Genomic DNA, 26,939 nt, shown 5'->3' with positions numbered 1-26,939 from the left:
GAGCCACAGATAGCAAGCTCTCGTAATGTTTGTCCGTGGCCAGTAAGTGCTCAGTGGGCGTGGCCTCAATTTTGTGCGCCAAGAGCAGCAAAATGCATCCCGGTTTGTGTCAACATTCACTCCAGACTAGCTCTGTTTGTGCCCAGAGTTGTTGTGTACCTGTTTAACAAGCCACATTCCAAGCATTCACTGATCTCTGCTAAGAGAGTCTGCAGTCTGGCCCCACCCGCAGCACCAGCGCTTTCGCTCCCACGCCTGTGGAATTGGTAGTGCGTTCAGTTTATTCTAGTTAATTGTAAAAGCTGGTTTAGAACAAGGCCTTATACAATTAACTTCCTTTTCAGAAGGCAAGGCCTCCCTTCCAAGTGGGCGGCCAACATCGGCCGGTACATAAAAGCTTATTTCCCTGCCTGGTCAACGCACTGTAGTCAAGATAAAATACACTTACATTTAAGGCCGCGATAGGGGACTGACCAGCAAAATTAGCTCAGGCACAAGCTGGCACTTCAGAGTGCATGTGATATGTCAGCCGTGTAGTTCAATGTGTTTAATGTTTTCGCATTGACGGGGAATGTTGCATTTGTTAACTCTAGAGAGATGTTAGCGGTAATAGGGGAAAAAATTCGTTTAAATCTCTGTGACAAAGGGTCTCGTAACTTACGCCGCTCAGAGTATTGCTGTTTTTCTTTCATTCTGCAAAGGTTATTTTTAGGAGCCAGTTTCAGGAATTCTTCAAAGTTGTCATCTTTTGTTTGGCTTTAAGTTCAATGATGTTTCCCAAATGTACACGCTGGGAACGGAAGCCGTTCGCATGCCTGACGTAGCTCGATCTCTCATGTTCCCTAGGTGCTAACAAGGGGCATTCGCAAAGCTGTTTTAATTATCACCAAAAGGATTAAAGGCATACTTTTTGGCCGTGAACGCTCCTCACCCCTGGCTGCAACCTAAAAGGAAAGCGGCCGAGTCAATAAATATTGACTGTGCCAGAAATGGAACGAACCTTGCGACTCGAGTCAAAGAAGCATGAGCATAATGTTCGGAGGTGTGCGACTTTCCCGCAGACGATGGGCACTGCTGTTTGATGCTCATAATCTGCGCAATATAGTGTACGGCGTTTTCATTGCCTTTTCACCAATATACAGGAAACCCTAAATTAAACACATTTTAGTAATGGTGGAATTGCTTTGTAAAGCAGTAGGTTGAGAAGTTCGCTTTTCTGAGCATATCCCGCTTTCTTCGCATTGTCCTGTGCTTATAATTGCATCGCTAAATTATTAGGCTTTGTGGAAAATAGGATTGCATGTTTATGCTCGGTTCTACAGATCAGTATACATATGTACAAAATTGAGTATATTACAAAAAGGAATGCATTGACATCGGTTTGTTATAATGCACTCAAATACTAACGATGGCATTCATGTAGCCGGAATGCTTAACAACCTCTACAGAGGACTATGTTAGAGGACGAATGCTATTGCCTACCCAAAATTCTAATTGGCGAGTGCCTAGGCAGGCATCTGGGCCTAACTGTTTTAGGCTCTATTCATCATCTGGTTTGCAGAATATCTTTTATGTTATTAAATATATGCCTCAAAAACGCCAGTCAGATCAAAAATTTCAATATTTATACACTAGTATTCACAAAATTATCATGCTAGGTACAATTTCAACATGCTACATGCTACAATTTGAGAAAAAGAGAGATTAGTGCCGGGGACAAGCTTCGTCAAAGAAATGGCGGATGTGCTGCATTGATGTTTTGAAAAATATCTGCTGCATTCTCTAGTTGCCAAAAATGCTGCCTATATTCAAAATTATGGTTGTTAGCTTAGGTGGGGCACACTCGAGTTAAAAATGCAAGTTCGTAATGTATGCTTGATTACCGAGGTCCTCAGAGGATCGATGTGAATTTTGGCTCCAAGACGTGTGTGCATTTTAGTGGCTTCTTAGACTGCCATGTATTGAAGAAATTAATCTTGGGGGTCTTTTAAAGCTTTACTACTTTGAGCTGTGTAGTCAATACTCACTGCTTGCTACTCAGAGCAAGTTTCACAGATGAGTGCAACCATAGGGGTTGTGCAATGTACACAATTTTGTGCTAGGACAAGTTGTGGCAACGCAGTTGGATGCGGTGGTGAATGTAAATAAAAATCGCTTCCTATAGCTCTGTTGCCATCACTTTCGGTTGCTTAGGGCACGGATGTTTTAAGATATTAGCTGGAAATTTTCTGAGTTGTGATGGGGAAAAAAAAGTACTGTACTCCGGTTAATGGCGTGGCGTCTGTTGTAGATTTCTTTTTCATCGTTTTAAAAATAGGCACGTATTTTTTTAAATTCTGAATTGAAAGTTGATTAATAAGAGCAAATTGTTATATGACTGCTTAACTCACTTCCTTGCAGTTGCTAGGGAGGCCGCCAGCAACACCACTTGAGAAAATGCGCCGCCCTAAAATATGTGACCCCACGTCAACCATTCTTTTCGCCGTCTGCTAGCCCAGCAGTGGCGTAAGCGGAGGCAGCAGGACTACTCTGCTTGTCGTCTGCCTTTGCATTACTGGGTCGTTTGGTTGGCTATGTTTGTCGATAATGGGATGTAACATTAGAATCAATAGTTGAAAACAGGAAAGGATTCGTGGAGCAGTTTTCACTGTCGTGCACCTCGCTACATTTGACAAAAAACCAGAGCAGATGAAGTTGAATGTGAAAGCACCCCCTAGAGTTGTTTGGTATGGCAGTGTTTTTGCTTTTATAGTCACTTGTCTAAGGTTTGGGTTTTCAGTATGAGTGAGGAAAAAGTAGTAACCATCGACCCAATCACAATATCAGCGTGAAAACTATGTTCTGTCACAGTCCTGTGTTCATGCAATGCTCTATAATCTGCTGGAACACACCACGAGAACCGCACTGAAAAAAGCGGTGCGAATTTTTCCCCCACGGGGGCTCTAACGGAGTGGCACCACTAACAAAGGAAGGGCGGACATCATTTGAGTAATGGAGGCTTCAAAATAGCAGTTACGTAGCTTGCTCTAGCAGAAATCTGCGACAAGTCGATATCTTGTACCACGGCCGGCCATTGTCTTTTTGGCTTTGCAATGCAGTGAGTTTGTTTCGAAATAAACGTGCTGTGAACTGGAGCAGATTGCTCCCTTCCCAGAGCGTGATCCATAAACATGTCTTCTGGGTACTAACAGGTGATGTTCAGAAAGTCGTAATTCTTGGCTGAGAGCTCATCTAACCCCCGGCTCTAATCTAAAAGTAAGCGGCGCAGTCAAAAATTATTCGCGTGGAGGAAATGACTTTCCTGCCTCAGCTTGTGTGCCCTGCACGCGACATGTCCATCTGTGCAGTATACACTTTGTAGTACATTTCCTGTGCCATCTCTCTATTCCTGTCGTACTATAGGAGTATACAAAGTATACAACAGCTCTATCTTAACGACCCTCACCTGTGGGACAGAGCTGTTGAGGCTAACGAATAGGGTTCAGCTTAGGTTACGGGCAACTAATGCGGGTTAATGATGAATCCTAGTTGAAATAAAGAGTAAGAAATTGGTTTTTAACGTGAAGCCGAGATTGCCGCTGGTTCTTAAGGGTAACGGAGCGGATTCCAAGGAAAGGGAAGCGTAGCAGGTGGCAGCAGAAAGTTACGTGGTTGGTTGAGATTGAGCGGGGATACAGTGGCTGCAGCTAGCAACTGACAGACTTTATTGAAGTCAGGCTGACGATGATGGTGATGACTATAGAAGAGCCTAAATGCAAAATATTCCAAATTTCTTGGTTGTAAGGTTGTGGTGCAAGTATTTTATTATACTCAGTTGTCCTGGTGCTTATCATGACATCGCTGAATAATCAGTGGTTCTGCTTTAAGTATGATTGGTTTTTTAAGCTGGGCTTTACAAATGTCTGTGGGTAGATTCAAAGTTGACAATTAAAAAAAGAGAGACGACTGACATCGCTCGACTGTAAACGACACCAAAATGGTAACAAGTGATATTCGAGGTGTGCTTTTCAATCTCCAAAGAAGAGACTACAAGACAGTTAGAATACTGATTGGTACCACTTACTTAATGCTTACTTCAGAATGCTTACTGGTACCACTGAGACAAATTAGAAACTGCAGTGTTCAGATACTAATATGTCTGAAATTAACACGAACGTGGTCGTCAAATTTTTTTTGAAGGTGCACAGGCTAGTAGCAATTCGAAAAATTGTACCTTCTACATCTTTGTCCATGATTTTGCGGATGAGGTACTTCAATGCTGTCTTGAAGAATATTTGGTGCGTTTGCTAGCTCGCAAAAAATTGCTTATTTCCACAATCACGGTTGTTATGCTACATGGAGTGCACTTGAGAAAAAGCTGCTCTTTCGGAAAATACACTTGTGTACAAATAAGGATATTGACTCTGAGCAGTATGTGCGCTTTTGTGGCTTCATAGAATGCTTTGTATTGAAGAAAAGAAGCTGAGGGCCCGTTTTCACCTTTGTTTTCTGCCCGGGTTTTTTCGAGTTTGGTGAAAAAATGGTGTGTGTGGCCTTGGTTGGAGCATCCCTTCTTCATATTTTCAGCAACTAACAAATGCATATTTTTTCCTAAATTCTAGGTTTACCCTCATTAATAACAACAAATCCTTATTAAATTGATTACCTTTTTTCCTTGCATGCCCAAGCACTGCACTAGTGGACTCTCCTGAAGCTGAACGCGGTTTGTAAATTTAGTAAAAGTTATGGCCCGGTCTGGTTCGGGATTTGCAGCACCTCTTTCTAGTTACTGCCATGGTGAATGTGGCTGAAAATCAAAATGAGCTCCGGAACAGGCAGCTACTTTGCAGTGCAACGTTGTCGCTTTGACAGGCAGTGCTGCATTAGTTGTGTGTGTGTGGATATCAGCTTGAAAAAACAATAAAATAATTTTCGGACTCAAACTTTCTTGCTCAAAATATCTCAGTCCTCTAAATCATAGGTTAGCTATGGTTTTTTGCCCGTTCTCTATGTTACAGGCAATCTTTCCAGTTAACAGTTAACCACTGTTTTTGGTAAATAAATTCAATTAGGGCTCTTCTATGACAAACTTCATCGTGAACGGAAGCCGCTTGCATGCCTTTCACAGCGTGATTTCTGTCTGCGTATATCCAACGTATGCGGCAGCAATGACCTGTTGTTAAAACATGAATATGCGGAACTGTAAAGGCGGAAGTGCGTGCCAAGAGGAAAAGGTGAGCACTTGGACATCATCTAGGTCCAAGGATTCAGATCAGGTCAGTGTCCTCATCAATGCTTAATAACAGTTAGGCACATCCTTTGCACTCTCATGTCCTGTTGAAAAGGTTAATAGAACGGTAGCGCTAACTGCGTCTTTAGCGCAGTTCTTCCTTCATTCAGTGTTGGTGCATTGGTCATTCAATGCTTACGCATTTCTTGCAGTGCCCGAAACCTGGAGTCAGCCCGGATATGTCACCGAGTCTGCGGCAGCCCGCATAATCCTCAAGCATGCGACGGTATCCCTTGCCCGCAAATAAGAAACTACAGTTTAAAGGTGACTCGCTCATCATTTTTATTGAGAGAGGGAATAAAACTGTAATGAACTCTAAGCCCTTGTCTGGGATTTCTCACTAGGCCTCGCCCAAAACCTTGCGGACCTGTTAGACGAACACCTTGTTGGGCAGCGAGCCAGTTGTTGAGGGAGGTAGGATGAAGGGTTCGGTCTATTGTGCGTAGCTTATTTGTGCGGGATTTTTTGAATTGAATATGGGGCATTCTGGCGGAATCTCCATGAAAGATGGGATAGCCTCGCAGTGGGGACAGGTATGGGAGTCTGGGGGCTTGCTTGACGAAGTGGTATACATCGTGAACGGGTCAATAAGTAATAGGCTTGTGCTCTCCTCAGTAATTAGGATTCGTGGGTGAAATCTCGGAGAGGTCTAGATATTTTGCTATCTTTGAGCTTTGGTTGTTTAGCTCAGATTTAGCACGCATTTTTTGTGCCGTCCTCGTGTCCTCGAGTCTGGCTGTTGGAATGGGGTTTGCAGTAATTGCACTGGTGGGTGAGAATGTTCGCTCTGTCGGTACCCGGTACGTCTATGTGGCCCGGCATCTACGGAAGGAGGATGCGGTGATGTTGGCTTAATTGTTTACTACTAGCGCTTGCTGGAAGGACTGCAGTGCTCTTTGACTGTGCGGCTGGGCCAGGACATTGTTGTTTTTGTGTAATGATACAATACCGGCTCAAACAATTAGCTGCCATTTCGCCATCTGTAGTAGAGCGCACGTCCTGTTTTAAATATGTGGTGCGCCATGCATTTTACGGTTAGTGTTGCCATGAGAGTAAATTTCTCTTCTGTGACTGGCTTGCCTGTTATAGATACAGGCGTCGGGTAGAGATTTTCAGTTTGCCGCAGTAGTAAGACTTTTACAGTTTAGAGTAGTAGTAAGCGGATTTATTAAAATGAGAATAAAAAGCAAATAAAAGGTTTTTGCTAGCCCTGGCATCTGCCATACATACTGAAGCACCTGAGCTGGGGCAGCGGAAATAAAGGATAGTAGGCAGAATAGAGAAATGAAATGAAAGAGATCAGGGGACAAAAGAAATGATAGGGGGAGAGGTAATACGGTTTAGAGACCGAAGGGGGTTCTAGGGGAAACTGGAGCACAAGTCGAGGCGTGCCCAAACTCGACATTTTGCTTAGTGTCGCTGAACTTTTAATCATGAAATTGTATGAACTTGACGACCACTGCAATGTTACTGCAGGTGCACTGGATGGAACTTATTGAATGAGAGAAAGAAATCGAAGGGAGCATTGAAAAATGCTTGCCAAGAAATTCTGCATAACCACATTTTTCAACACGAAGTGTATTATGAACGCATTTTCTCGACTAACGATCAATGTATCTCCTCATCAGCCTCATCGGTTCTTAACGGCAGTCTTAACTACTCAATACAAATGGTGGACAAGGATAAAAAAAATTTTGTTACGCATCCGAAGTATGAACCATTACCTTAAAAGAAATTAGGAAAATATTGCACTCTAGCGTAACAACGAAAAATATTTAAGAGTCCCGGACTTGAGAAAATGACGCGAAGTTCTGCACGTCACATTTTCATTACTGCTAAGCTCTAGCCACCTCGCGTCTTAGATTAGGCGTAATTGTTCAGGTATGCAATTAGCCATTGATCTTTTATCTTTCAGAATAATTTCAGCTTCTCGTTGTGAAGAAATTATTTTAGCAGGGAGCTACAGGTGTGACAAAACACTATCCGGTGACTTTCTGCATGGACGCATAAAAAATTTATTCCGTGCTCTAAAGCTTTATTCTTATTTTCCAAATCTATAGGATAGACTGAAAGCACAAAAAAAATAGGAAGGAAACTCTGTAGAGACGCAAACAGCGCCGGTTTGATAAAACATTCGGCGGATAGTGTAGGAACCCAGAACAATTAAAAGTGACCAGATATGAAAGGCGACCAGATATGAAGTGCAAGACGTGCATAAAAATTCGTGCGAACCTTGGCACCACAGTCATTCAATGGTCATGAACTGCTTGTACAGCATTGTTATAATGAGCAAGCAAACTCTGTTCGCTCTGGCCTGAAATCACATTTAAAATGTCCTCTTCACGTGCTGTGCGTCATACCAATGCGCATGTCCATTAGCAGGGCTGAGGGAAACACCAGCAACTGTTGCAATAAACAGAATCAAACAAATATCGTGTAGGCTGGTGGCGAGATATATATTTGCCATTTATTGGGGCCATAGAACAAAATGGTTGCAGGTTCGCTGGGGGTTCAGTCTCTTGTATTCGAATAGGGTATTTAAGGTGGTCTATGTGCAGATGGAGCCAGCGTCGCATAAATCTATTTTAAGGAGCAATAATATTTTGATTTTGGAATGGCATCTCATTATGAGCCATGCACTTTCATTTTGCCTTGCATGTAGAGGAAAAACGCGAGATTTTGAACATTTTTAAGATTTGCTGTGTGCTTGTGTTCTCGCATTTGGTGAGCGTTATACTAGCATTGTGGTAAAAACTTTAGCTTCTTTGGTAGTTGTGAGTAATGAAATTAAGTGGTCAAGTTGCAAACCTGTGTCACATTTTGCCCCACTCTTCGAATATTTCCTTCAGACTGCAGTTAGACTGGTTCTGCTTTTGTCCTTCCTTGAAAAAAAAAAGAACCTGTACTTGTGGGAAGTGGGCCTGTTTTTATCGTTTGTGGCTCAAATACTGCTCTAGAGTGAGAAGCAAACTGTACGAGTCGGAACGGCCACAATGTTTTTACTCTTAAAAGAAGCGTACGATATGGTTCGCATAGATGCCATACAATGCATTTTACAGTAATTTAAGATGTGTTTTTTGAACATCAGTAATCCAATCTCACTGTTTCCGGAAATCTTCTTCCATGAGTTTCATCGGGAATAATTGCTCTTCAATTTCATCGTCAGGGACGTCAGGTAGCAGTTGTATTAGCTGAAATGTCAAGCTAATAGAAGCTGGCACGGCGAGCAGAGTTCTGTATGTGCATGTTGGTCCTGCTTTGAAGTTGAATATAATGGACGACTTGTCAGTCCCTTTTCCATTTGTCTGTCATCCTTTCCTTGCCATGCTGCGATCACTTTTAGTGAGCTTCGCTAACACGCTCGTAGTGAACCTGTACAGTTGTCTATCATGGTCCTCCTGTTGCCAGTTGGTATTGGCAGAGCTACAGCCGAGACATCTGTGGCGTGGCATTTTGCGCCCGCTGCATGAATCGATGAACAGCACAAGCAAGAACCGGAAAATGTGTTTAGCCGGTGGACCTTTCAGGGCAACATGCGATCCTATATTTTTACGGGGATGTCCTGTAGTAGTGCATGTGGAATATAATACATGTCTAAGGAAACATCCTGTATAAGGAAACATCCTTGCACAAAGAGCTAACAGGTACAGTGGCCGTAGACATGCGTAGCTGCTGTTTTCAGACACGATGCACTTGAGAGACAGTGGTGTCCACGACACTTCTATAAAGGTTGGTTGATTCCTTCCTGTGCGTTGTCTAGCAGACTAAACTGTTAGCTTGTGGGATCCGTTCATGAGCGAAGACGCAAGTTTATGGGCTGAAATTTTATGCCGATGGGAGCCATATTTATGACACCAGCCTGCTGGAAAAAACACTCGCTCTTTTTGAAGAAGCCTGACAGTATGCGCGCTCAGCAGGGCCGCATGATCATGAGGTCAATTCCTTGCTTTACCGATTTGTCTAGCAGGAAGCGTCAACATTTCGTTCCCCGCACAGTTCATTCATGTAGGCGTATACGTAGGTGGAAAATTGTAGTCTTTCTTCGTCGATAATGATAGCTCGCGCTCCCGGCAGCTCATTTCACAAAAGGTCTGGAAATCTATTTCTCACTACCGCTATTCTTGTGTTTTTCTTGCGTGATACGGGGGCACAGGTCATCCCGTTTGAACAGCACTCGAGACACCGTAAACTTTGTACTTGCCCGTGAACTTCGCAGGTTGTGCGACACCTATTATGAATACGGCATCAGCACCTGCTTTACTTTAGTTTCAGCCCTTTGTTGGTCTTTGCAGCAGTGTTTCAACCACGGCCTCCACGATAGTGCAAGAGAAGCCGACATATATGAGACTGCACTGTGAAGTAATACATCACTATTCAGTGCACTAAAAAGAAGTTGAACACAATATCAGGACTCTGAGCCTTCAATTTGCTGTCCTGACGATTTGTCTTCAAGATTATAGACCTTTGGGATCGTGGTGGTGGGGGCTGTAGCATCAGCGATAGGTAAAAGTGAAAGAGAGACAAAGAAAGTAAATGAAAATAAAGCCGGTTGTGATGCCTTCTTTTGCATAAATTGTCAATTAACTGGAAGAAAGGTAAATATTTAGGGCAATTCCCCAAGGGGGAGTAGATTTGTTATAAGGGTAGCGGGCCCGCCTACTTGTCGGTCATGTCTGCAGAAAACGTACCTTTACGAAGAAACAAGGTGACTGCTGCATTAGCAATGTTTTTTGTTGATTTGCTAGTGTGAGTGAGCAATTGCTGCCTTGTGTGCAAAGTGGAACCTGTTGCTTTGCCGCGAGTGCCTTTATTCTCTTCCCTCAAATTTTCATAACGAACTTTCCTGAAATGAAATTGTCCTGCATCCTGCCTTTTGTACTTTTGCTCTCTTGAAATAGGACGCAAACTGACTTCAAAACTTCGAAAGCAATCGCCACAGTAGAAAAAAACACCAGCAGTAATAAATGGAGGTACTGCTTGTCGTAAAGTATGAGGACACAAGCAGGGCACTTGCGCGTGCATCGTCACCACTTTGGAAAGTAATTCCTGTGGCAAGAGTGCTTTATCTTACCATGAAACCACTTGCATGGCTGGAACTTATCATCGCAAATGATGGAAGCTCCCACTCCATCGCACTTATTCTCTAACTTCAACATGCTGCTTACCAATCAGACTATTGTCAGAAAGCTATGGATGTCGCTACATCAAGTCACTACAATTTCCACTTACCTGCCCAGTCCCGACAGAGGATTTTTCGAGCGAATCGTGATATTCATGCCACTCAGTTGGTAACTGTAGGAATTAATGCATTTAAAAGTGCAGGACACTGCTTCTGTTTGGAAGACATAGGAGACGACGTTCCAGCACTTCTTTAATTCAAGCTTAACTCAACTCAAAGGAATCTGTCCAACCCCGCCATACAGCGCCTTATTTGTAGTTGTCCTCAGTGCTTGCAGTCTGTCACCTATGTCGTTTTCTGTTTCATCTCAAGAATTTTCAGTGAGTTAATATGCCTTTATGAGCCCATTTGTTTGTAGTTTAATACTTAGTGTTCATCAAATCGCTTTTTAGGAATGGTAGTTTTCTTATAGTCCCTTTCTTAATCCATCCAGAAGATACTGCATTCTGAACAAAGGAAATGTGTATAAGTGCTAGCAGTTCATTTCCTGTTGCGAATATAGGCTTTAGCTGAGGCCACTTGATGGGGCTATACCCCACACCAACTGCTACTTTTGTCGGAAATGAAGCTTATCCTGCTCCTCTTATTGCGAATGTAGGCTGTAGTTCCTGCTCATTTCTCTGACCAGAACACCAGACTGCACAAGTTCTGTGACCTTCTTCAGCTTTTACAGTCTACATCAATGCCAGAGGCAGTTGGCAGGTGTAGAACTGTCTTATTGTCTGTCGATTTCACTCGACAAAGCTTGCCCTGACTCTGGTTTAAAACAAGAGTTACTGCACTTCACTGATCTTATATTCAGCATTCATACTGGGTAACATTTGGACTTTTCTGCCAGTGTAGCCGACGTTAGAGGAAGCTTGTCTTCAACCCAAACCCCAGCCAGTTTTACTGTTTTTAAGACTGTCCCACTGATGAGAAATTTTGGTTCTAGCAAACCTGCTCATTTCTCTGACCAGAACACCAGACTGCACTAGTTCTGTGACCTTCTTCAGCTTTTACAGTCTACATCAATGCCGAAGGCAGTTGGCAGGTGTAGAACTGTCTTATTGTCTGTCGATTTCACTCGACAAAGCTTGCCCTGACTCTGGTTTAAAACGAGAGTTACTGCACTTCACTGATCTGATATTCAGCATTCATACTGGGTAACATTTGGACTTTTCTGCCAGTGTAGCCGACGTTAGAGGAAGCTTGTCTTCAACCCAAACCCCAGCCAGTTTTACTGTTTTTAAGACTGTCCCACTGATGAGAAATTTTGGTTCTACTAAACTGAATCTTGCTGATGGCTGGATGATGGTGGAGGAGTCTTTATCACAGCTGCTGAGTTGTTCCTGTCAATTCAAACCTTGAGCATTGGTAATAACCTGCCGAGATATCGCTGTCAGACAAATTTTATCAATCTACTACAAATTACCTCTATTTGTTGATCGATCAAATGTTGTCGGAAACATAATGAAGGCACAGCTCAGTTCCCAAGAACCCAATGCGTACCTGTAAATTAAAGCAGCGTCATCGTCAGTGGATTCGCCAGTGTTGTTCAATGTTGGAGTTTGTTTTCCTAGATTATGTTACAAAACTCTTAAGAAAGCTGCTAAGTTGCGAAGAGATCCGACGGGCAAAATAAAAATGCTTATGGAAGAGAACGTGCACGGTAGGTGAACATCACCATCTTTACCTCCACACTCCACTGAAACAATTAGGCTGAAAGTGTCGTCTAATGTACAGGGATAACAATAGTGTATTGAACCGTATAACTCGGCTCAATGCTAGTGGGTATTGGAAGCGATGAACCATGGAAGGAATATACCCGGAGTACACATGGATCGAGTAGGTGACAGGCCCACTCCCCTCTCCTTCCAGCCTCGATAATAAGCAGTAAGATCAATGCCGGAGCTTAGACAAAAGGCTTCATGCAATCACCCACAACCCAGGTGGTCGATATTTTCGGTGCCCTTCACTGCGGCATTCCTCACAGCCTCAGTCCCTTTGAAATGTTAAAAGCACCCAAGCAGCGCAGGTAGCCGGCCAAATATTGGAAAAGTATTAGAATATGCTGGTCCTAAGAAGGAGCAATGTGAAACCATTCCTTTCCATTATTGGGCCAATGTTTGTCTGTGCTATTCGCATACGTGCTCCGTTAGAACTGTCTAGCGCTTTCAAATTGTTCTTATTAGAAAAGTTTCACTCGCCTTTTTCCAGGCGTTCCTTCCACCCTGTCGACCACTGGACCGCCGTCTGCGAGCGTTCAACCTGCTAGCGGTACGTGTTAGTACCACTGTGTATGGTGTTTCAAGCTGTAAAGTTAAATATACATATTTTTCACCTACTGGGAAGGTTGCACACCTGTTAAAACAAAGGGCACTGGCATGGAGCCACGCGAGTAGTGGCTGCATCCATATCCTGTTCTGCATCCATATCCGTTTGATCTCCTGCGCAGGTTCTGAAGATAACACGTTGCATGAAACTGACACATATAACCGCCACATGTTGCCAAGTTTCCTAATCATAATGATAACAATTGTTGACTGCGCGGAATGACAGTGGCTTCGAGAGGTTGCATTGACATAACATCGTTAAGGGATTCCCGTCACTGAAAAGCCTGCATCGTACTCAGCGTGGTTGGATGTGAGCGAAAAATGTACAAAAAAATCCTGATAAGCAATCTAGTTTGGACACATAAAAGTAGGCCCAGCTACGTCACGTGACTTTGTGACGTCATCACGACCTGCTTACAGGAGTGTGCGCAAACCGCCTACAGTGACCAGTGGCAGTGAAAGAAGACTGGGAAACGAAAGAAACTGGGGTCTCACAAGCCCCACCTTAGCCTGTGCTTAAAGCAGCACCTGCCGGGGCAGAGGCACATGGCTTAACCACTTTACCACTGCGCTAGGATAGGTATGAGGACTACGCGATCTATGAATGCAAAGTAGATAGTGATATATCCTGCACATATGGGGATTACCGCAATAAGCGTATTGCATCATGCTGCTGAGGCTGTAAGAATCCTCTGGAACTTTTCACGGAAAGTAGCTAGCGGTTGTTGCTCTGCATACTTTATGTAGTGTAAGCAGCTTCCCTATTATGCCATTCGATAAAGTAATCTTGCTAATAGCACGAAGAGAACGAAGAAACTGAGTTTTAAAGCCAGAGGGCTCCGGACTCCTACCTGAAGCTTTGAGGCCCGTAAGGAACAACCTGGGCCATGTGCTGATATCTCGCAGCGGACACGTTTCTTTCTCTTCTGGCGGCTGCAGCGGGTAGAGCTACGCATGTATCTAATCTCGACAATCCTGAGGAGCTTATGCGTAAGATGGTAGTGCGCTGGCGCCGAGAAATTATCTAGCTCGACGTTATGCATAAGATTGTAGTGGGCTAGTGCCGAGAAATCTAGCTAGACGCACGCACTATTGTCGATGCTACCGTGTGAGACCAGACGCACATTTTGCATTTGTGGACTTCTGCCTGAATTAGCACAATGAGAAAAACTTCGAAGGAAATAAGTCTTTGAATAGGCTGAAAGATTTTGAATCTACAACCTTGTAATTCATCTTGTTAGAGCCACTTTGAAAGTGTAGTTTTAGAAATAAAATAAACAGCTAATTAATGCAAAGCAAGTTACATAGACAATCCTGACGGTAAGAATCAAGTGCAAAACACCCTTTTTCACAATCGTATGATAATTTTTGCTCCCTCAAGCTTTGGTTATCAAGTTGGCTGAATGTTAGTGAGCCTAATTCATGATCAGGAGGTTAACTGCCATTTGATATCATGAAAAAATTCCGCGATCAGTGAAATAAAAAAATAATCGGGTGGCCCCAATGCGGCGCCCCTCAAAGCACATATGTCTCTATATGAGGTAGACGCATATAATGTGATCGTGCATTGCGATACTGGACACTTATGGTAAGCAGAGAAAAGTCATTTTCTCAGTGCTGTAGGTAGTACATACCCATACCTCTTTAGCAAATAGGCAAATGTGGCATGACCTAATTAGTTAAGAACTCTCTGCAGCACATATGCAAACCAGGATGGTATGCTGCCTACTAAGGCAATTCTCAGCGCTCCAAAACATTCCCATTTCTGCTCGTATCACGCAGCACTGGTTGAAGTGTGACTGCTTTCATCCCGTGGGTGCATAACCAGCCTGCATGCAACGGAGCCAATGATAGCAACCTCTCGTAATGTGTGTCCGTGGCCAGTGATAGAGTAGTTGCGTATCTATTTATCAAGCCACATACCGAGCATTTACTGATCTCCGCTAAGGAAGTCTGCAGTCTGGCTTCGCCCACTGCACCACCGCTTTCGCTCCCACACCTGTGGAATTGGTAGGGCTTTCAGCTTATTGTTAGTTATTTTCGCCTAATAATAGGCAAAAAATTTTATTGACTGCTCGGTGTTGAAGCGGGTTTAAAACGAGGCCTTATACTAACTTCCTTTCTTGCAGGCAAGGCATCCGTGACGAGCGGGCGGCCAACTATGGCCGGTACGTAAAAGCTTATTTCCCTGCCTGGTCAATTCATTGAAGTCGGGCTAAAATACACTTTTTTTACTGCCGTGGTAGGGGACTGACCAGCAAAATTAGCTCAGGCACAGGCGAGAACTTTAGAGTGCATATGGTCTGTCAGCTGTGGTGTTTAATTTCAATGTGTTCGCGTTGACGGGGAATGTTGCATTTGCTAACTCTAGAGCAATGTTAGCTGTAATAAGGAAAAAAATGCATTTCAAACTTTGTGCAAAAGGTTCTCGTAACTTACGCAGCTCAGAATATTGCTGCTTTCCTTTCCTTCTCTAAAGGTTATTTTAGGAGCCTGTTTCAGGCATTTTTCAAAGTTATCATCTTTTGGCTGTAAGTTCAATGATGTTTTCGAATTATACACAAAGGCATCGGAAACCATTCGCATGGCTCCCATAGCTTGATCTGTCATGTTTTCTAGTTGCTAACAAGTGGTGTTCGAAAAGCTGTTAATTAGCAGCGAAATAATTAAAAGCCGTACTTTTTGCCAGTTTGCGCTTCTAAACCCCTGCTGCGATCTAAAAGGAAAGTTGCAGAGTCAATAAATATTGACTGTGCCAGAAATTGAAAGCAACCTTGCGACTCGAGTCAAATAAGCATGAGCATAATGTTTGAAGGTGTGCGACTTTCTCTGCCCAAACGATGGGCGCCGGTGTTTTGTGCTCGTAATCCACACAATATAGTGTACTGCATTTTTTGTGCTTTTTGACGGACTTACAGGAAACTCTATGTTAAACGCATTTTATTTCGTAAAGTAATGGAGGTATTGCTTTGTAATGCAGCGGGTCGAGGAGTTCGTTTTCTGAGCATATGCAGCTTTCTTCGCTATGTCCTGTGCTTATCATTGCATCGCTACGTTATTAGGTGTTGTGGAAAATACGATTGCAGGTTTATGCTCAGTTCTACAAATCAGTATGCATATGTAAAATATTGAGTATATTACAAAAAAGAACGGATGGACATCGCTTCGGTATAACACACTCAAATACTAATGATGGCATTCATGTAGCCGGAATGCTTGACAATCTCTACAGAAGACTACGGCAGAGGTCGAATGCTATTGCAGACCCCAAAACTCTTAATTGGCCAGTGCCTAGGCAGGCATCTGGGCCTAACTGTTTTAGGCACCATTTATTATATGATTTGAAGAATATATTGTCTATTATTAAATACAGGCCTGAGGAATGCCAGTCACATTAGAAATTTCAATATTCAATACAAGTATTCCCGAAATTACCATGCTAGCTACAATTTCAACACTTTCATGCTACATGCTACAATATCAGAAAAAGAGAGATTGGTACCGGGGACAAACTTCGTCAAAGAAATGGCGCATGATGTGCTGCAACGATGTATTGAAAAGTATCTGCTGCATTTGCTATTTGCCAAAAAAACTGCCTATTTCCAAAATTATGGTTGTTAGCTTAGGTGGGGCACACTCGAAAAAAAAAGCCGCAAATTCGTATTGTAGGCTTGTTTACCGAGGTCCTCAGAGGATCGATGCGCATGTTGGCTCCAAGCCGTGTGTGCGTTTTAGTGGCTTCTTAGACTGCCGTGTATTGAAGAAATTAATCTTGAGGGTCTTTTAAAGCTTTACGACTTTGAGCTGTGTAGTCAATACTCACTGCTTGCTCCTCAGAGCAAGTTTCACAGATGAGTGCAACCATAGGGGTTGTGCAGAATATGCACATTTGCATTAGGACAAGAAGTCGTGACAACACAGTTAGATGCTGCGGTGAATATAAATAAAACATTCTTACGACAGCTCTGTTGCCATCACATTTGGCTGCTTAGGGCAGGGATGTTTGAAAATAATTGCTGGAACTTTATCGATTTGCGATGGGGCAAGAAGTGTACCGTACTCCGCTTAATGGTGTGAATTTGATTGTGGAATTCCTTTTCGTCATACATTCAAAATAGGCACGAATTTTTTAATTCTGACATTGAAATTGATTAGTAAAAACAAATCATTATACGACTGCTTAATTAATTTCCTTGCAGGCCCAAGCGCTGGGCTTGTGGGAACATCTAATCTCATCCTCCCATCAAACTTTCGGCCACCCCCTGCTACGCTTACCTTCTCTCGAAATAATTTCCTACTCTTAAGAGCCATCGGTTATTTTCCTTTGCATTACATGCCCTGCCCAAGCATAATCATTTCTCCTGATTTCGACTCGCATGTAATTAACCTGTGTTTGTTCCTTGACCCACTCTACCATCATCCTGTCTCTTAACATTACACCTGTCACTTTTTTTTGCCTAGCTCGCTGCATTGTCATTAAGTTTGGCATCCACGTTTATGCCCCGTAGGTATGGGCATCGCATACTAGTTAAGTAGAAAAAAATGCTATCTTTCCTGATTTTAAAGATAAGAGTTATAAGTAGACTAAGTGTGGAGTGTGTCGGAACTAGTTTGAAGTGCATAAGCAAGCAGAACGATGCAGTACACCTGGTCCTATGGGTACATATAAATATTAAAAATTAGCTCCGATCGACAAAACAATCTTGTAATGCTGAATTTCTGAGTAATATTTATGCAATTATCTTGCTTTGTTTTTGTATCAGCGTCCACCACCCCAGCCGTGACCATGGCAAGCGGTACGTGCAAAACATTTGCTTCAACGTGGAACAAAAAAAAAAGACCGCGTAGAGCACTGCTGAAGTTTTCGTGAAAGGTAACCAGGTTAGCGAGACCACCGAAGATAAGCGCATTTTGCTGAGCGGTGCGCTGCCCTTGTGTTCTCCCAATACATGAAACGCTGTAAGGAAAGTCTGGCTACGAGTGGGAAAGATGATAGCTAGAATGGACCTTATCGGTAAACAGGCAGGCCTATCTCTGCCTTTTTTTTGACACGCCTGCCTGGGCTCGGGCACGGTAGTGTTCGAAACTAGGGCTTTAATTTGCCATCCGCGTGACATCCACCTGTCTTTTTGCTATCTTTCTCTAGAAAGTGGTTTACTACTTAGCGTGAGATGCTGCAAGAGTACAGCCCCGAGCTCGTCGCTGTTTTCCGCGAGATGCAAGGACTACAGAACATGTCCAATATAAAACTTGTGCAGTCTTCAGTGCATGCGAATAGTGGTATTGCATTTAGGTGTATAGTGGTATTGCACATGAGAGACAGGTAAAAAAACTACAAAAATAACTCCATTAATCTCGTCGAAGTCTAAACTTTCATTATTCGAAATTCGGTTTTGTTCGGAAGTTATGTGTGTGAAGATGTTCCCCTAATACGAATCTGCATTCATCGAAAAATATTTGGCACCTGTGGGTTATGAACGCAATGAGAAAATATTAGCAAAAAATTTGAAAGGCAGTGTCTGCAGATAGCGTGCATCTAAAGTACCACATCTCGCGGTAGGTGAAGCATGACCGTTGGCATTTTCTCTTGTATTCTCAGCAGCGACTGGTGTAAACTGTGGAGATGGGAAGAGTGCGTAAGTAGGGCTGCCTACCTCATCTTTGTAAAAGGGCAGGACTGGCACCACGTGCACTACACGCATGAGTGAAACAACTCTTCCCTCCGCGGCCACACTGGTGTTATCTTTTGTCAGTGCTGTTATAGTCATGTTATTCGGGTAACATCACCACATGTTTCTGCTCTTCTCGATTTCAGGAGCCGCAAAAAGGAGTAAGTCATCTTTGTAGTCTCGATGCTAGTAAAAATTTATTTCGCTGTTTTTTGCGAGACTTTACCCTGTACAATGGTGAGAATGGATTCGAATCTTCAGCGCCGTACACGTCCAATATTCTTGGACAAGAATTTTGCATATTTGAAAACTCTAAGGTACTGGTTTTGAGATAATGTAATCACATGAATTGAATATTCCTATTCCTCTATATGAGTGGGTCTTATGAAGCGCTTCAATGGGGATATCCCTTTTTTCGGCACCTTATTGACTTTGTTATTTCCCATAAAATTCAACGATTTTCCATCAGGAACAGTAAATGGCAGTATGCAGTGAGCACAAAAGAAAATAGCCCTTTTGGTTACCTTTTTACTACAGATGATGAGGAGATGCAAGTACAATATGTACAGAAAGTAACTGTGTAACTAAGCATCGCTTTACTGGCGCATTACACAGTGCTGTTACGTATGGTGCGATTCAAAGCTTGGTAAGGCATGAATGGTTTTACGTTTTCAAGTGGAGGTAATCAAAGCTCGGGTTCAGTGCTATCAAATATAATTTAGTATTGTGGCCTTCCGAAGCAACACGAGTGAAAAATCTCAGGCAGTGGGGCTATGGATATATATGAAGCATATGTCATAAGAGGAAAGGTTCCTCACCGTATGAAATTTATATTTTAAACAGATTGATAACTTCTCGTATTGAGTTTAATGTGTATGTCCAGCATTTCTGCTGTTTCGGTATAATTTTTGACACATCGTTTCACTCATTTGCGATCTAGCAATGAGAACGCAAGAATAAGAGGAAACCTTTAAACTAGTTATCGAAACTGGGAATAGATATCGAAACTCAGCTTGGACTTGACACGGAGCCCATTAATTTAGCCGCCGAAGTGTGGGTGTAATTCTCTAAAAAAATTGTTGCTGCCTCGCTAGAGGCAGAATTTTGGATGACAAAGAAAAGTTGTTGAGTACCTTATGGACGCTGTAAGCTGTGGAAAGGAATACAGTGATAAATCAAACTTGTGCATATATAAATTAGGAAGTCTTCTGTAGGCTAATGCTAGCACAGGCTTGTGTTAGAAGTGGTCTAACGGTGGAGATGTAGCGCGCCCACGTTTAACATTCTTGGAGAAAAATGCTGAGAATTGGAGAATTGTATGACGTTTTTTGTAATATTGAAGATAATGGTCCATTCGTCTCCTAGGTAGAAAACCCTTTTAAAGTGTTGCTATCGATTGGATCTAACAGTTGACTGCCCTCGGGTGATCTGCGAATATATTGATTGTTATAGTGAAATCTTGCAAAAATTGAGTTCATAAATGGTTTCACGCTCAAAAAGCATTTTATCCAGATTTGCTGGTTAAACTCTCAGAACAACTCATTAGTAAGTGCATATGCAACTGCGTTGTGAGCATTGCGAGGCCGAGGTTTTTGTCTGACTGGTCGGGGGCGCAGACTGGGCTTTCAAATGTCCGGCGCCAGTCGGTGCTTATGCATATTTTTGCGCACGCAGGAAAAACAGCTTGCAAAGCAATTACAGCAGTGCCTGTTTGATCGGTTACAATGCAGGGAGAGGAAGACAATCAAGTGGATTCTTTGGATAATATGCCTGATCCTCCTCCTCCTTTTCTGCGTAATCCTGATATTCTGTCGTAAGTAGCTGCATATCTTCTTTAAAGCGTTGTGTGTAAGAACACAGATTGGAAAGAGCTGCTATCGAAGAGCGACACTTCTCTCGCGTGACAGGAATCAATCGGCTAAACTCTATGGCACTCACAATACTTGTTCTGCACGCGGAATAAGGCTGAAGACCCTGTGACTTCTTCCCCAAACTTGTAGCGCCCATGCTATAGAGGACCATCAGCTCTAGGTTAGAAAGGTACAACAGGTTGTGTACAGGCTTCCGTTCAAACCCAAAAGAAGCGTGTACGCTGTCTCATGGAAGCATCGGCTTTGTGTATTCAAAATTAATGTGCCGTGGACAAAATTATTCAGGGCAGACCTGCAGTCGGAGTGATCATTTTGAAGCGACAGCTTCACTACGGGACCTCGTGCTACAATCGCCGTTTATCTAGTTTTCATCTTCACCCGAGTTAGAGGTCAAAACACCAAAAAGAGAAGAGAAATTTAATCAATATCCTTGACCTGCGGTCGAACCCGCGGCTGCGCGAACAAATGTCTTTTAAAGGGCCGCTCAGCGAGACCTCTAGGCTATCGCCACACCCAACACACTTCGTGTCAAACTGCACCACACACACAAGCTGTGCATTGGAGAGCGTCGTCTTCATCAAGTTCCATCTGTTCCGTCCTGCGGCACTGCCCGCTCACCGCGTCGTCTTCTACGTAGCACAAATCCATGCTTTCTTCCCGATTCGAATATAGTAAACATTCTCGGTAGTTTTTCGTTAATGGCATCCAGATTTTGGTCGATTTCTCTGGACGATTAAGTTTCTGTGCAGCGGAGTTGTAGGTTGACATTATGCACAGAAGTAAGACATGCTTATTAGGAGGCAGTTTGTCTAATTCCGAGTAGTTTTGTTATTAAAATTTTTGTTAGGCTCCTTAAATTATGAGACGCGTGGTACCCATAATAAATCGTCTTCAAAAATTTTGAAAACGATGTTATTCTCGGTGCTGTGGCCCAAAATATTTGGGCTACATCGTGGCAAAATACATGTGCTTTCGAGAAACTTGCAGCCAGAGCAACCTCGCCGCTGCACGTATCTCGTCGAAAAAGCCAAAGTTTGTGTGGCCCCAGAGCTGAGGCCAACCTCTTTTTCTAAATTCTCAAGTCTTATGGATATAGCTTAGAGTGGGATACTTGCTCTCGATAATTAAGGAGCCTGTAAGAAAATGACGATTCAGAACTGCCGCACATCGCTGGGGGCTAGAGTGCTGGTCTCGATTGAAGCTGCTGCCTCCGGCTGGCTGTCGCGTCCTGCTGCTTCCTGCATTGGTGTCCGCGACTCTTCAGTAAATGCCCTCTTCAAGCCTAGCCTGAAGTGTTTAGGGTCTCGCATTCCACTAAGGCATTATTACGTACTTCGCACGCTGGCTCTTCAAGTCCTGTGACGCTATTTACCAGCACGGCGTGTTACTAGCTCCAGTCGCGCGAGTCGCCCTCTCACAATTTTCTTGGTTGGTGTTGCACCTCGTCAGAATGGGATTGTATAGTTCGACGCGGGGGAGCGTCCTGCGTGGTCTCGTTGCTCTATGCTTACCCAGTAGGTTGGCCATGCCATCACGTCGTCTAAATGGGATCGGGCGCTGGAAGGCCACCACTAAGGAGTGTTTACTCATCCTAATTCTTGCTGGGCATCATTCTTTCGTGGCGAGAGCCAGGCCTGAATATTTTTCTTAGAGTAGAATACTCGTGTTTAGAGTATTTTTTCCTTGATGCTCATCGAGTCCGCTTCCACGTACATCATCGATTCTTGTCCTCACTTTGGAAGTTGTCGTCGCAAAATTCTTTGGGCAGTAGCGTCTTAGTGGAATAGACCAACTTCTCATAGCGCGTTCTTCGCTCTCCCAAGCCGTTCTTATTCGTAGTCCTTGAAAACAAGTGGTCATGAAACAACCCCCAGCAGCTTGGTTTGCCTACACAAGCGGACGCTTAGGGCACCACCGCCTATCAAAGCGGAGAGCACTAGACCGCATAGAAGTCTTATTGAGTGGCTGTGCCAGAAAATTTGTGGAGGACCTGTTTTTGCTTTAGATTTGTTAGTATAGACCACTTGACACTTATGTGGAGAAGCACTGCCTTCAGATCCCTTTTCTGCTGCCGTCCTAATCAACGTAAATTATACCTACCTTTCACTCATCGGTTAACATGTATTGAAACCACTTAAGTTTTAATAACAGTACTTTTGAAATATCGGCCTATAAGTACCTTCTGTATCTTCTGAAAAGAAAGTTAGATGTAGAGTTCTCAAATTTGAATCCAAGTGTATGTAGGAGAGGCATTAGGAAGTGGTTTAGTTTGCCTAGCCGCAATTGATCCTGGCGCCAATTTCAAGCCTATCATTACAGATGGCACCGTATGCTTGAGAGCGGCTTTCAGAGTTTCCTGTTCAGGTCTTGGCTACTTGCGCTTGCTTACCTCATTTCTGGTTTGACTCGGCTGCAAAGCATTGACTGACAACGTGCCACATGCGACGACGGCGAGCTCTTTCTGCCATTATAAAAAAATGGTATCATCATACATAAACCGAGCAAATCAGTGCTCACAATCTAGACAAATGACTCCCTAGCACGTCCAGTAAGATGAATCGCAGGGATGATACCGAGAATTTTTAACATCCCTTACTATAACGTCGCCCAATTTAATTAAATAATCTTTGCTGCTAAGTGGCATTCTTGCATGGAATTAATTGGAGTCTTCACCAGGCTAATGACTGTGCAGCTTCGTCAGAGTTCATTTGGCCAATGAACGAGTATCACTTGTCACCTGCTACTTAGCCTTAGTTGTGCAATTGCTTGTGCTGAATTTCGTTACATGCCTAGCAGGCATAAAAAGCTATAAATTAGTCTCATTTTGTTTTAATGCAGTGCCGCCCTCACCACCAACCGAACGACAAGCAACGACAATGACTGAAGGTAAACGCATATTGTGTCTCGGTATATGAGTTATCGGAGTGAACAACCTTTTTGCTCTGAAGTCTAGCAAGAAAAATTACATAACCGCACAAGATATTCATCATTCTTATTAATGTGGGTACCATCTCTTCTCTGTTGTAATACTGTAGTTACCACGCGCGTATCAGTGCAGCTTAAGTAGTGAAATAGTTGGCGACTTGAAAATTATCAATACAAGCAGTAGATATGGCGGCAAAACCACGGCGTTGAAGCAGTGTCTCAGGTCTGTCAGTGTGAGTGGGCTCAATATTGTAGTTGCCTAAGGATGTGCGATCCAGGATGTGGTAGGGGCCATATTTTTAAAGAAGATTCTTGTAGAGGCCGGGAGCACTGGAGGAGATCCACAGCCAGACGAGTGACCCGGACGGGAAAGCCGTGTCAAGCTTACCTTCGTCATGGCGGTGTTTTTGGCGCCCTTGAGTGTCGGTCGTGAGCGACCGTGCAATCTGCAGGGAAGAACTGTGTCAATGGGAGGGGATGCATTCCAGCCATAAGTCAAGAAAAATGGGGAAAAACCGGTCATGGATTGTGTAGCAGTGTGTTAGGCGTACGTAATATAAGGTAGATCGAGGTCCCAGTTTATCTTGGTGGCAGTAAGGGACGTATCCAGCATGTCGCCTAGAGTGCGAAGAATGAAGCGCTGCAAAATGAAAAAAAGCCATATCACGAGCTGTAGCAGCCGGGATGCGGCAGTTTCAGCATACTTGGTGATGTGATCTAGGGAATGAACAGCGGTTGCCAGCAGTTGTGTGTGGCAGAGGGACGTATAAATCGATGACAACATGGTCCAAAAGGGGAGGCAGATAATGTAGTAGCTGCAACTCGCTAGTAATGAGGCAGTTTCTTACGGCGTTGGCTGGCCGGCAGAAGCGGGCGTACTTGAGAATGAGGGTATATATGTAGCGCCGTTATTACCGGAGACGGATGCCAGTGTATGTCTTGAATACTTCTGTGTGGCCGCAATGCGGGTCAGCGCGAAAACAGGTGCATTTGGTACTGTAGGTGACGGGGACTGACGAGCCATTTCCGCCCATCAGAGATATAGCTACTCCAATAAAGGATATTACTACTAATTTCAAAATGTGCAGCTTCGTGAGTCTTGGCGCCGGATGCTGGAACCAAAAATTGGTCAGGGAGAAAGTTGAGAACAGACAATCCATGGATCTTTACACTGCTCGGAAGGTATATCGCAGGTGGTGAACGTAGGCGTAGAGTGTTTGAGGGCGCAGTGGCTGAGTCCCTGCTGGTAGTGGGGAGCGAGATAAGGCGTCGGCACCCCGTTGCTTGCGGTCAGACCGGTAGGCAACACGTATGTTATATTCTTGTAGACAAACAGCCCATCCAGCTATGCGACTGGAGAGAAGTTTAAGAAGAAAGCAAAGACAGGCATAGAGGTCCGTGACCACAGGAAAAGGACGGCAAAAGAAGGTCGAAACTTGCCAAGGACCCAGACAATGGCCAAGCACTCTTACTTTCACACTGTAGTTGGATTCGAATGTCATGAAGACGTAAGAAACTACATATTCATATAATTCATACTTGCCCTTAGAGAGGACAGCTGCGAGGCCGATACTGCTGGCGTTAGTTTGTACTGCGGCTGTACTTCGGCTGGAGCTCGCGGGACGAAGTGGCTCAAGATTGGCAGTGACATGCGGAGACTGCGAGAGGTTTCGTCGCATGCAGGTGACTATCTCAGGATATCAACGTTGCTGCCGAGAAGCAGAGTTAAAAAACGTTAAAATTAGGAACAGAGCCCTCGGAAGCTGCGCAGTTCATTTACAGGTGATTTGGAAACGCAGGTCACAGCAAGAAGTTTGGTAGTGTCAAGGACACCTCGTTTGACGCAACGTGGCCTAAAATTGCCAGTTGACGAGCAGCAAAGCTGCAATTTTTTAAATTTAGCTGAAAGCCGGCGTGTGCAGGACAGATAAGACGTGCTTCAGCTGGGACAGAAGAGTTTCAAAGTCGAGTGAAAGATCACGACGTCCAGATAACAGGCACAACGTTTACTTCAGACCGTGCAGAATGGTGTCGATCATGAGCTCGAAAGCAACCAGAGCTTTACAGAAGCCGAAAGGCATGACGTTAACATTACAGAAGCCGAAAGGCATGACGTTAAATTCAAACAGGCCTTAGGGGTTAGAATTGGGGTTCAGTGCAATTTTCAGCTGCCATTGAGACCTCCAAGTACCCAGAGTGTAGATTAAGAAAGAGAAGAGTTGCGCTCATTGTAGGTAGTCCGCAGCATCATCAATAGTGGGAAAAGGCTAAACATCCTTCACGTGATCGTTTTGTAGTGGCGGCAACCAACGCAGAAAAGAATAGTTAGTTTTATTAACGAGTATCGCGTGTTAAGGCCATCGACTGAGATGCCTGAATCACGCCGCTACGTAGCTCTGTCAAGGTGTTCTCGAATAACCTGGCACCCAATGGCCGACACACGATACGGGCACTTGCGCAGAGGGACATTGACACCGGCGTCGATGTGGTAGCGACCCTCGACGTGTAGCTCCAAGCGTGGCTGGCGTGAATCCGAAGGAGGAACGAAATAAGTAAAGCAGAGCGAGAAGTTAGACTGCGTTGAGGTGCAGAGAGATAGGCGTCGAATGAGGGAAAGAAAACTTCCGTAGGCGAAGCGTCGAGTGCAGGAATCGGCGTTCTGAAGGCATCTACGCCGAGAGACGACGAATTGTCATTCTTATCGTGATAGAGAGCGAAATCAATGAGCTGGACGGCACCGAGGCACAAATCGCGACGTTCTGGTGAAGCACATGTAAACGGACTGGTCACAAACAATGCGGTAAGTCCAGCCGGATTGGTGACTACATCGTAAGATAGGGGCAGGTACTTGCAGCGCATAAAGAGAGAGGGGCGATGGGGAAAATAGAACTTTACCTTCACGAACAAAATCAGAAGCGATGAGCATAATTAAAGACGGCACGCAGGCAGGTCAGCGTTCGGTAACGACAGATATAGCAGAAGCACCAGAAGGGGCATAGCACAATCGATGACTGCACTATGGAGTGACAGTTAGTCCCAACCCAAGATGTCGTGAGAACTGGTTTGATAAAATGGATTCAATTACTTGGACAATCAACTGATTGAGTAAATTGCAGGGCTTGTGTTCTCATAATGCACAGATGATGGAACGAGCAAAACTGATGTAGGACAACAGGGAGGCACAAACACAACACCGCTGGACTTGCAACTCCAGCAGGGCTGTGGTCGTGCGAACCCTGACAGACCAGGGTCCACAGTCCCGCTCTGTGCGATTTCAGTGCGGCTAGGCTAACGCCGTTCTTCTTGTTCAGAGTCATTTCATTTAGTGCACATGTATCCACACTGCTGATAAAGTCCACGTACCACACCGGTCTTCAAATACTCTGCCTCGAACTTGTTGGCTTACACCGCTTAATTTTTCACTGAAGGCAGTGGACAAAGAAAATGCCCGACGTTATGCAGTCCCTTATGGGACTGCCAACGATGTGGACTAGCAGTTGCTGCCCAAGCGTTTGGTTTTTACTTTCACCAATCGAAATCAATAAATCCTGTTGACACTCATGGGATCAGTTTCGTGCCAGTTTTGACTGCTTTGTTAAAGCTTTTGTGCACCTCTAGTCTATTCATTCTAAAATTATGACTTTTTGAAAGGTAATTTGTTTTACTATTTATGGATCTCAGAGCCTGAATACTGTATTTTTTTGCAGGCCC

At 43.9% G+C, this 26,939-nt stretch overlaps 1 long non-coding RNA gene across 1 annotated transcript; it reads left to right on the top strand.

The window, feature by feature from the left end:
• Positions 1–352: 352 nt before the first annotated feature.
• Positions 353–23,227, top strand: LOC144123065 (uncharacterized). The gene is made up of 8 exons (XR_013312993.1): positions 353–386; positions 5,422–5,533; positions 12,648–12,707; positions 14,893–14,931; positions 17,527–17,559; positions 18,579–18,593; positions 20,163–20,245; positions 23,142–23,227. It is a non-coding gene; the product is annotated as an uncharacterized LOC144123065 (long non-coding RNA).
• Positions 23,228–26,939: the final 3,712 nt, after the last annotated feature.

This window comes from Amblyomma americanum, chromosome 3, assembly GCF_052857255.1.
Source record: "Amblyomma americanum isolate KBUSLIRL-KWMA chromosome 3, ASM5285725v1, whole genome shotgun sequence".
In the NCBI taxonomy this organism is placed as follows: Eukaryota; Metazoa; Arthropoda; class Arachnida; order Ixodida; family Ixodidae; genus Amblyomma; species Amblyomma americanum.
The sequence above is the reverse complement of the archived record's forward strand: the minus strand, read 5'-3'. Positions and strand labels throughout refer to the sequence as shown.